At 37.7% G+C, this 12,603-nt stretch overlaps 1 long non-coding RNA gene across 1 annotated transcript in view; it reads right to left on the bottom strand.

Annotated features, from left to right (window-relative positions):
- LOC143266916 (uncharacterized) overlaps nucleotides 1-12,603 on the bottom strand; it is a 68,327-nt gene that overhangs the window by 43,375 nt on the left and 12,349 nt on the right. The window contains exon 2 of the long non-coding RNA XR_013041753.1: nucleotides 340-492. This is a non-coding gene — a long non-coding RNA (uncharacterized LOC143266916). The remainder of the gene's footprint in view (nucleotides 1-339; nucleotides 493-12,603) is intronic.

Genomic DNA, 12,603 nt, shown 5'->3' on the forward strand with positions numbered 1-12,603 from the left:
ACAGAGGAAAAAATTATATATTATTATCCGCTAGCTATTTGATGTATGTGAGTGTGGTGTGTGTGTGTGTGTGTGTGTGTGTGTGTGTGTGTGTGTGTGTGTGTTTAGAGTTAGATGGTTGAGTGGAAGTAGAGGTGTTGTTAATGTGAAGCAATAGACTTACACAGTGTATTTGAGAGTTTTGAATACACTCATACACACACACACACACACACACACACACACACACACACACTGCTCTACATCTGTACCTTGTAGGAGCAAATGTTTGTCTATAACGTAGAGAAAAAGGAAAATACAAGTTCATATCCCAATCTAATTCTTTTACACAACATTTACCTTCAAAACACAAATTACAGCATGTAGCCATCAACTGCTCACTTCTCACTGAGACTTTCAGAAGCATCATCTTCTGTCTGATTCAATTTCACAGCCTGGTCCACACAGGAGGATGCTGTGCCTTGAGGAAGGCAGCTCTAAGTGTGAAACTTCCTGAAAAAAAAATGAACATGCATGTCACAAAAGCAGAGAACAGAATCACACCTACAAGTTTCATAAAGAAAGTGTGATATTTTCTGCTTCCCATCTGTTTGGAAAGCCTGCAGCCACAACCAGAAGTTGTCTAAGGTATACTCAAGTTAAGGGAGAGGCTAAGGCTGATCTTTTTATTTAATTTGTAAGTCTGACTGCTGTTAATAATAAGCAACCAGCAAGGTGGCACACCTGTTTAATCAAAAGCACATAAGGAGATTCCAGAGTTCAAGGCCAGCCTCTCCTACTTGAGACCCTGTCCTGAAAACCCACTCAGTGAGTAAAAACAAAACAAAACACTATTAATTTTGAGCAAATTAGTTAATCTCCTTGCTTCTGTAGTGGCAACTCTGAGGAAATAGTTCCTCATAGATCAGGGTAATTGTGAGGTCAAACTAAAATTATGTAGGCAAATCCCTTACTTCATAGCCTAGAAAGAGATTTTCCAATTAACACAGAATGATTATTTTAATTAATGTCACTTATTTTCCCACATGGTACAATTTTCTTTACTCTATACAATGTAATGAATGCTTACAATTAAATGAAAAAGTTACCTAATGTCTGGCCACAAGCCACATTGCTGTAATATCCTAATTAACAACTGAATATCTGGCAGAGTGGAGTTTTTTATGGGAAAACAGAACAAGATAAACAACGGCAAAATAATCTTATTTGCTTTAATACTGTTAAAATTTGCTTTGAACATGTATGTAAATTTTCATAAACACCTCTTAAATATTTAAGTGTGCTCTAATTTTAATGAGATACATTTCCATGTAGAATGAATATTTTTCATTAAGATTATACTTCTAGCTTTTGATGTGCTGGAACATCAAACCCTACATGGTTATGGGCAATGAGGAATTTCTAGTCATCATCTGCTCTTTTCAAGGTTCATAGTTTGAACTCAATAGTCTAATTCACTAGACACAGTAGCAAACCATGGAAAAAGGCTATTAAGTCAATTGTCCCAGTTTTCTGAGGTAACTAGGTGAGTGAAATAAATTTTTTTTCATTTATTGTAATGTATTGGGGCTAGAAATAACTCATTTAGAAGATCAGGTATAGGTCAGAAAAATAATTTAATGTCAAATGTATAGATGCATACAGTTATGATTTATAAGTTTATATAGAAACACAAATGTGTATATGTAAACATAAAAGTTTAACTTTTATGCTGGTTCAAGGTGAATACTTATTGGGAGAGTTCAACCATTCAGTGCAGTAAGAATTGACTAAATTATATAGTCATTATTTTTGGACATCAGGCTCACTGGCCCAAAGCTTCAGGGGATTCTCCTGTCTCTGACTCCCATCATGCACTGCCTTTCTATGGGTTCTAGGGATTTGAACTCAGGCCCTCATGAGGCATGGCAAGCATTTTATCCACTGAGCCATCTCCTCAGACACAGTCTTCCATATTTACAAATCCTACTTTCTTTTCAATTAGAAACTTCCAGACACAATAATAAGTTGAATGACAAGAGAAAAGGTGGTAGGAACCTAGCCACAGATGAACAAGTCTCTGCAGTTTTCAGAAATGAACATTAAAATACGAATTGTAAAATGTGAAGAAAATAAATGGTAGAACTTAGAATTTCGTAAAGAGAATGGAAGTCATTTCTTAATAAGTAAACTAATACTTAAAAAAATATACCGAGTATGTTAAGTGAAAAAAGAAACCAACACGAATCTTTAAACAGAATATTTATAAAGAATAAGAGAGTGCACTGTAAAATAAGTCAGATGATCACAAATAGTTAACAAATGAGGAGGTGAAATGTGCAAGAAACTATTAAAGGACTACAGTCTGATGGCAAAGGTCTTCTCCAGGCATTGGGTTGTCCTAACAGAAAGCAAAGGGGGGCAGGGAGCAGTTGAGGACATACATAGATTTTTCAAAAATAGAGAAAATAAGTCAAGTCAGGAATTCACGAAGTTATAACAAGTACAAGCCAAAGGAATTCAAGAAATCATCATCCATCTGTTATAATAAGAACTCTAAAACTAAAACCAGAGACGGAATTAACAATGCTATGCTCTACCATGCTATGTTGATCTAATTTTTTTAAAAGTGTTTCTGTGACTCAATACAATTCAAATCTTATTTAAAATGAAAGAATTCCTAGTGATATTTCTAGCAACTTGAACTACCACATAATATTCAGATGACTGAGAACACATGTCTCTAGAATGAAAATTTCAATCTCTTGTACTTAAACACAAAATAATTTTCCAGAAGGGCAAATGAAGAAAAGATAGTTCACAGGAAAAAATCACATTTTCCAGAGCCTCAAAAAGTTGTGATTACTAATCAATTTTTAATTTATTAACAATTCAATTCAATTCTTCGCAAATTGTCTGTGGGAAACATTTTATTTTTTCATTGCTTTGGAAAATCTGGTACATATAGATTCAGAGCCGTTCTTACAGAACTATGCTGTTATTTCATGCCCTTTCTTTAAAGTAATGGCTCTATGAATATTTTCCTAGGGAATTTATTCTGTTATTCCCAGAAGGAAGAGATAATGGCAGGCCTAGGACACCATCTAATCCAAGCCAAGCTGGATGAGCCAATGTACTTACTGAGAATATGGCAGGACCTTGGTGACCTGGATAGCAGCATTAGGGAAAGGCCACTCCAGTATGGTTGCAACTCATGGAATATGCATTACTACTATCAGGTCCCAAAGAAATTCAAGACAAATGGCTAACTGTGGTGCCCAATCAATCTACCAAGATGCACACCAGCAGCCAGGCTCTCTGAGCATCACAAGTACCTGTTACAGAGTCCTGGCTCCTCTCAGCATTTCCCACCCCTGTCCTCTGCCCCTACTCTAAACCTCTCCAGCCCTGAACTTCGCTTCCCTTCCTCCAGCTTCTGGTTCCTACAAAAAACCTCCCATTTCAGCCACACATTCTCTTTGTTCTCTTGGTTCTTCTCTCTCTCTTGGCCCCTGTTCTTGGCTCCTGGTCCCTTCTCTTTGCTCCCTTGCTTTTCTCTTCCTCTCTCACTCTCCCAGTCTCCCTGTCCTCTCATGACCATGTTCAGTCTATTACTTTCCCTCCCTGCTCTAGACTCTTCCAGATGCCTCTGGCTGTACTCTCCCTCATATCTACAATAAAAACCTTCTCAACCACACCTTGGAGCAGTCATATCATCATTTCACTCAACTGCACTCTCCTGTTCAGCATGCAGACAACTCCACTCAAGAGTCTTCCTTCCTATAGTGGTAACATTTGTAAAACCGCAGGCAGGCTCCTCACAAGTCTTTTGCATTTTGTGAGTCTCACAAAAGCCCCCCTGAGTCTCAGACAGAGAAAAACAATTACACAGCAATGACATTCTCTCATGATGTAAAGGACAAAGGTCCCACTCTCATAGCCTAAGGTCATCCCAGGACACTCTGTCTTTGTTATGACAATGAGATTTTCAAAATCAGCTGTGTAGGTTCTTAGAAATCAGAGAGACACCTCACATTTGAGGTCAGGAACAGGGAAGTGGGTCATAGCTCAACATTCTGAGGTAGGAAGCTCCAGCCTAAAAAAAAAATTTACCCAGATTTTTATTTGGTTATACATCTTAGTCTTCCTAGGTATGGTGTCATTTAAGTCATAGACTTTGGAGCTTAGAAGTTGGTAAAAATAGAGATGAAGGAGCATGGAATATTAAACAGGCACATAGTATAATCCTATGTAATAGTAGTAAAATCCTATGTAATTAATAGTAAAATGCCTAGGTGACCTTATGAAATACTGATAAGAAGTAGATTACATGACTATCAGATAAAGCAGTTCACACAGAATAATCCCATCCAGACATGAACTAGGAAAAGGAGATGGGAAGTAGAGATCACTGATGAAAAAAAATGGGACAAATATCAGAATACACAAGCTAAATCTAAGAAATAATGGGCTAAGTACCCATGAAAGCAGTGCTTAAGACAGTGTATGACTTCATGGGTCAACACACTGCTTAGAGGAGAAATCAGTTAAAGATGGAGCACAGGACGCATAGCTGGTAATATGTAATGCATGCGTGCATATCTGTAATGTATACTTGTGCAATGTGTATAATATGCACATGTAGGATTGTGAACAAGAATCATATTAGGATAGGTAGCTTGTGTCAACATCAGCAATAGTTATTGATATTCATATCTAGCTCTGATAATAGATCCTATGCAAAGAACACGATTCGTTGTTCTAGTTTCATTTCTGTTGTGATGAAACACTGGACAAGACCAACTTTAGAGGTAAAAGGGGTTCCAGGTTCTCGTCTGTCACTTCAGGTAAGGCCCAGTAGAAACTCAGGAGTCAGTGTCAGCACACACACAATCAAGGGCACTGGAAACACAGGCACCCATGCTGCCTGCTTGTTGTTCTTGGTTGTTTTTCTTCACTCTTAGTTCAGGGCCCATTGTAGAGAATGGTGAAATACAGAGTCAGGTAGATCAACTAATAATCAAGATTATCCCCATTGATGGGTCCACAGGATAATCTGCTCTAGACAATTTCTCAGTACGTTTTCACAATTAACTTTTAAAATTATCACACTCAGCTTTACTGCTGCTGTTGTTTGAGACAGGGCTTTACCATGTAGACCAGACAGTCCTCAAGTGTTAGATTATGTGTATGAGCCATCCTAAGTGGCTCGATTATTATGATTGTCATTGTTGTTGTTGTTATTATTATTAAATTACTTGAGTGCTGATATAAAATACGATTAAATGAGTTCTACCTACCTTTCCAGTTTTTACTTCAATCACCCTGTCCACAGCTACTCTGAAAGTCAGAGGGGGTTTTGATCATCTCCTACAACTTCCCTTTCCAGCACCCTCAGAATCTTAGTGTAGTCATGGTGGGAAAAGTCACTGCAGATTTTACTTTCACTAGGAACTCATGCTTGCTGCTGACGGTGCCCTTACTGCCAACTAAACTCAGTTTGGCTGTGTGGATGCATACATTCCCAGGCACCATTGCCACACAAGTTCCTTGGGTGAGTGTTCAGGTCAGTTCTTTGGATATGAATTGAACAATTCAGTATATCACTTTTCCATATTCACACAAAGTGCTTATTGAGTCAGACCATGCTAGTGAACTGCAATGATGCCCACATTTCACATACTGGAAACCTGTCAACATACAATCCTGAAGGCAGAATCTTACATGAGAAAATTTCAGTTAAGCATTGGTGTTTTTAATTGCCCTACAACATGATTCCTACTGGTTTACCAGACTTCCTACTATGACGGTACAACCAGAGCTCCAAGTTGTGTCAGAAAAGTTTAAAATGTTACCTTTTCCCAGGTGAACTTAACAGTGGGAGATCTGAGTTGTTACCATGGCAACAGAAGTGACAGGAGCTAAAGGAACTGAAAGCCTCCACTGAAGACTGTAGAGGACTAGCTCTCCTAACAGGTGATGAGAAACAGTCCCCAAGCACAAATTCACTCTCCTTACCTTTGGATTCAGGGCTCTGACATCAGCAACTATTCAGATCTGCTGTGAAAAACACAAATTCATGCCCTAGCAGAACCAGTCCATGCTGACTTTCTCTGTGGAAGATGTTATTTCTTCTTGGGCTGTCCCTCTCCCTACCAGGAAATGAAGCGGGGGTTTTAGTCCCTCACACCTTACATGGCAGGGGCCATGTACATGTTTCTCGCCCAACATACAAACTCTCAGTCCAATTGTGGTGTTGCACACCTATCATCCAGGCACCCAGGATGTGGAGTCAAGAGGATCAAAGCTCTATCTAGTTCACCCTTGGCTATGAAAGGACCAAGCAGATGCCATAACAGGCTGCTCAGTCTTCTCTCAAGATTAGGCCTCAGTTTCCTGAGGCTTAAGCAAGCAGTTTCTGGGAAGGCCATGAACAAAAGACATAGTCCTTGCAGTAGCTCCCTTTCTGCACATACCCTGACTGTTCAAGGTTCAACCAGTTGTTTACTGTCTAGGACCCCTCACCAACTTAGAGCTGCGTGCATGGGTCAATGTGAACATGCTAGGCCAGCCTGCCCCTATGGTAGCTCAAGAACAAAGCCCAGGACTTGTCCTGGACTGCCCCTAAAATGATAATTATAACCCCCAACCAGTAAAGTCAAAAGTTACATACCTTCACCAATTAAAAGAGAACAGAGAACTTCAAAAATAAAAAATAAACCAATCTGAGTTGCAACCGTGCCAAACCCCCAACCCCCGCAACTGCCCTGAAGGGCTTGTGATTTTTACCTTTAAAAAGAAAGAGCAACTCCTCTCTGCCTCACTGTATTGGGTGTAGGAAAGAGTTCCCTGCCTAGGCTTGTAGCTACAGAATAAACCTTGCTGTTGCATTCTGGACATCCTCGGTCTTCAGTGCTCTCTTTGGAGTCATGGTCTGGGCATAACAGCCACACAGCTAGCTTGAGAATAATTTGGGCTAATTAGACCCTGTCTCAAAATTCAATCAAGCAGTTAATCAATGAATTAATAAAAATAATAAAAATAAAAACCCTTACCCTGAATCAATGCCTGTCTCACCCACTGCTCTCAGAGGTCAGAAGCTCTCGCATTCACAAGCAGTTTGAATTAAAAGGGTACAAAATTTGGATCTAATGTGTCGCAGGAATTTGGTATAAGGAATTCAGATGTGTGTGGTAAGTATTTTTGGATCCCTGAAAGTGGTTTCCTCCACTGGTGAAATAAGCCAGCCAGATCACGCCAAATTAAAAGTCTAGGGCTTTCTGAGAAGGGCATTACAAGAATATCTCTGCTGTTGTGGAGAGAGGAAGATAGAATGAATGAAGGAAAAGTAATGAGATACAGAACCTACTGTGCCCCATCCCTGCACAAGTGCACACTGATGTTCCTCTGTCTTTGTAAAATTACAAAAGCACTCTTCTCCCACATTCCTATCTGCAATCTGTTGACCAAACTGTGTGCACACCCACCCCTTAAGTGTGTGAGCACAGCATCATTATTTATTGATTGATCTCACTTTTATGATGATTCTATCTTATACATTGATCTATAAAATCACATTTGAGGATTTTAAATTTTCTGATGTAGGATATTTCAATATATGTTTTTTCTTGGATTAGTTTTGGTGAATATTTGTCCTATATCGATAGCTAATTCATCCAGGTTCCTAAAAAGAGAATCCTTCCTTCACTGCATGAAAACATCCCATATTAACAGAATGGTGCATCCCTTGAGAGTGACATTATTCCTGGTATTTTGAATTTCTCACTCATTGTGTCAAGGGCATGGATATGCTACGCTTACAGTGATCATCACAACTGATTGTCAGGGACCAACACACTGTTTAGCTTTAGTATGTTATCTACATGTTGCCCTTTGATATTATGTATAAATGTCTCAGTCTTCAATAACTATGAAATCTGATCTCTGAGATTCTAAGTTACATAAAGTTCACCTGAGGGCTATTGGCCTGATTTTAAAATTCAGTTTTCCATTCTGTAAGTGATTCACCCCTCCATTCATCGACCTGTTCTTCTTTTTTTGTTTGTTTGTTTGTTTGTTTATTTGTTTGTTTTCAAGACAGGGTTTCTTTGTGTAGTTTTGGTGCTTGCCCTGGATCTCACTTTGTAGACCAGTCTGGCCTTGAACTCACAGAGATCCACCTGGCTCTGCCTTCTGAGTGCTGGGATTAAAGGTGTACACCACCACCGCCCAGCTCTGTTCTATAGTCTTTTTTTCATTTTTCTCTTTTCGGTGTAGCCGCTCTATTTTCTACACATTTCTCAAGTGCACAAAAATAAATGAACCAATTTGTAAATATACTTTGCATAGCTATTGTTTTGCTCATACCAAATAAATTTATTCTGAAGCGATCTTGTTTGTAAACTACCTCTCTAATTTTTTATTGTTTTGTTTTTGAAGCAGCTTCACCATCCATAACTTTAATTTCTGGCATTCTTACCCTTTTCTCTGCTTCCAGAGTAGACCTGGTGCTGAGGGGCATTCACACTTCACATTCATTGCTTCTTACCTATGTGCACTTTACAATGGGCCAGAGTCTCTGTGACTTCAGTCGGGTGTGTTGGGTTCTTTTGTTTCACTCTGATAGGGGAATTTTGTTCTTGAATTTGCTTGAAAGAGGGTTATTTTCCTTAAGTTCAACTCTGCTGAGAGTGTATCATAAGAAAGTTTAGTTTACTCACTAGCTCTGCAAAAACCTGCTGAAATGATCATGTTTCCTTAAAGCAACAGTCTAAATTGCATGAGTTAATGTGAGGACAAGCTGTGTTTCTGTCTTTGAAAGAAAATTTTTCTAATGATGTTGATTTATTCTTTATATCAGTGTTTCACTTTTCAAATTTTTATAAAGGAATTTATAGTTATATGTGCATTTGAGAATATTTATTTTTAAATCTCACTTCTCCAAGTATTGGGGTCAAGTGTCTTATACCATGAGATTTTGGAAACTTTCCACAATTAATATTTTGTGAAATATTTATATTAATTTTTATTAAAATGTTTTAGAATCATTCCATTACATCATCTGGTTTTCTTTGAGAGTAGATTTTATGCAATTACCTTCAAATAACATAAAAAGATTCAGATTTTTTACTTTATCTGATGACTTCTTTGTAAAATTCTACATATAGAAAACTGCATTTAAATGAACAGAATGATTTTTATAATGTCCATTTATTTATTATTTTATTTCATTTTATTTAATGATTCTGTATTATTTCTGGCTTCTGTCACTGTTGAAATATACATATCCACTGGTAGTTCCTTGTTTGTGTGGGTTTTTTTTTCTTTTCTGTGTACTCTCAAGGTTTTTATTTTCTTTCTGCTTTTGCACTTGTACTATTACATGAAAATGTTCTGTCTGTAGACCAGATGCATTTGCTTATCTTTCTGAATATCTGCATTAAGGCCCTCTATTAATGTTAGAAAACTGGAAGATTCAGATTTATATTTAGCTTTTCTCCTTTATTTGTCTTTTTCCTATGAAACCTCAATTGCATGTGCATTAACATGCTGGAATAACTCAACTATCTCTTGGAATATTGTATTCTGAACTTCAATATAAACTTGCCACACATGCCATATTATATTCTCCACTTTCCTTTTAAAATTAGTAATCTTTTGCTTCTTGTATGTTTTTTAATTTTTCAGAAAATTAGTAGGCATCTAAATTTTGACTGATTTAACACAGAATCTTTACAAACCTGGATATTTTTTTTCCTTCTCCCTAGCCCTATAATAACAGGCATCTCTTATTCAAAGTCTTCAAAATCAGTTGTTCAGTTTCCCAAAGTATTTGTAAAGACTCTTGGTTCATGACTGAGGCTGAATGGTTGACCTGTGTTTCTACATTTCCCCTTGCCATGAGAGAATGATAATTAATTCTTCTATTTATCAATTGCAGCTAATTTCTCAGTGTTGTGAACAAGTCAGTTTCAAACTGATATAGAACCTGAGGCTATAGAAATAAATGCACATGTCTCCCCCTTCCTATGTTGTTAGACACATTGCTGGGTTTTCTTCCTCTCCTCAGAGGACTGCTTGGAGAAGCCCGTTCCTCTCCATACAGAATCAGTGCTAGTCAGGTGATGGGCAGGCACTGTTGTTCACCTTCAATGCACCTCAAACAAGTTATTCTTCTGTGTTGACTCAGCTTAGCTTTGTGGCTTTTGGAGTACTTCAGTTGCTTTGAGAAAAGACTTTAGAACTGATCCTACTTTACTAGTTGTTCATGCATACTTTCTCCTGCTATGTAAAACTTCAAGTTTCTGCTTATGGTTTGTAGTAATCTGTAGATTTAAAAAAAACTAGATCTGGCTTCTTCCTGCCTTTATAGACACATGATAATTCTGATTATTTTTTCTGTCAAGAACCAGATTAGGAGTGTTTTCTATTAATGTATCTTCACATTAATAGATGTTAATATACATATATTATACATAATAATGGCAGTGGTATATTTCCACTACTTTCACTTCTTGTGTGGATTATTTTAGGCTCTAATAGAAAGCCTTAACCATTTATCGCTAATCCTATAACTCCAAGTTTTATTTTATCTCCAGAGAGTAATGAAAGAATATTTTTTATTCTCTGATGTAACTTAAGATTTCTACTTAGCTTCTCAGTCTCTCAAGAACCACTTCTTTTTCCTTAGTTGGAAGAATAGTTAAGTAGGAAAAGTGTTTCCATGCCTGAGCATTTTGAGTGGCTTCAAATCTGCCTGGAAACAACAGCCAAATAAATCTTTGTATCCTCTTATGTCCTCAAACATAATTTTTACTTCTTTCAAGCATGAACAGCTCTTCTTAGTGTGTGGATTGTTATGTTGATTCCAAGTCTATTATCATTCACCTATAAATAACCTTGGTTCAATTTAATTCTGTGGATACATAATTACTGCAACTTAATGGCCTGCTAATTCTTAAAGACTGGAACACATTTCATTTTAATGACCATGTATTTCTGGTATCAAAATTTATATAACAATTAGCAAAGGATGGGCAGTTATTGATAATCATATTTGACCTGTTAATGTGAGACTAAAAGAACATGCATAACAAACATTGCTTAAGAGATAATAATATCTCTGATTAAAACCTTCCTGAGTGAACTGTGTACAATAGCCCATGTCTGTATTTCCAGCCACTAGCTAGGCTACAGACAGAGTATCACAACCACAAGGCCAGTCTGGGTAGCATAACTAGACTGCCTATCTAAAGCATTAACATACAAGAAAACCAAGAATATAGCTCAGTGGTTCAGTGCCTGCACCATATGCATAAGAACATGGAGATGATCCCCATCCACAAGCAACTGGTCGTATAACTGATTCTCACTCAAAAGTAGAACAAGCAAGCACTGGAGAGAGACACACTCAGTGTATTGAAAGAGTAAGTCTAAGGCAGAGGATGAGACACCGGGGTTGCCAAATTACCTCAATCTGAGAGAGGACTGGGGAGGGCGGAATCATGGGTGCTAGAAGACAGTGCCAAGAAAGACTGGGAGACAGTGATCTGGGAATGAGATCATTCCAGCTGTGTGTATAAAGGACTCACAATAGAAGGAATGAAAAGCATTACCACTTTGAGAAAGCAAGGGGCAAGAGCATACTCAGTTAAACCTGAGCTTGAGTCATGTCAGCAGAGAGAAATCCAGATCTCAGAGTGCGATTGAAGCTATCAGGTCTAGAGTAGCCACAAATCTGACTTCAAATCAAATCAAGGAACAAAAATAGAAAGGTTAAAACACATGGTTGGGAGATCCTATTTTTTTCTAAGCATATACATCATATGTCAGATTCTTTTCTTGGAAGTATTTTCTATATTAGTCCTCTTGTCTTTTGTTTGCTTGTTTTGATAGTGTCTTGCTTTGTAGCCCATGACAGCCTAAACTCAAAATTCTCCTGCCTCAGCCTTATCAGTGCTAGAATTACTAGCATCTGCCATGATGCCCATGGGATCACATTTATACTAAAACAACAAGAAGTGTGATGGAAGGCACTTGGAGGTCATTTGGGAAACTCTAGGTTTCACTGTGGTTCGAAAGTAGGACTAACAGTTGATTCCTTCCTGTGTCCCACCAGTCCCAAAGACTTGATACCTTGACTCTGGGTTTCTTTTGAGTGAGCCCAGAGGTTTAGTAAAAGTAAATAAAGAAGAATAGGTCTTGAAAGCTGCCAGTAAAGACCACAAGAGAGGTCATGGTCTTTATGAGTGTCTTTTAATGAGATAATGTGCAATGTTATGTCTGTCATGAAACATTTTATTGATTTAATTACAGTTAATACATACTGAGCAGTAACTGTCAATCTGCAAAGTAATCAAAGAACATTTCTTACATTGCACTAGAAATGTAAGAAATGCTAAACATTGAAATAAGTTGAACAGTGTGATTCCAAAAGTATAGTCAAATTATGTCTTGTAAAAAACTACACAGGAATGAAATACGCCATAGCCATCTCCAGTCATTATTATTGAATTATTGTATTTATCTTCACTAGAGTGTATGGGCTTTGCCTGGTGTTTCTAAGCAACTGTGATTTGTAATTCACACCTTCCTCACTACAGCCTCAGAAATCATAAAATGGTC

The sequence above is a fragment of the Peromyscus maniculatus genome, chromosome 1 (assembly GCF_049852395.1).
Source record: "Peromyscus maniculatus bairdii isolate BWxNUB_F1_BW_parent chromosome 1, HU_Pman_BW_mat_3.1, whole genome shotgun sequence".
Classification (NCBI taxonomy): Eukaryota; Metazoa; Chordata; class Mammalia; order Rodentia; family Cricetidae; genus Peromyscus; species Peromyscus maniculatus.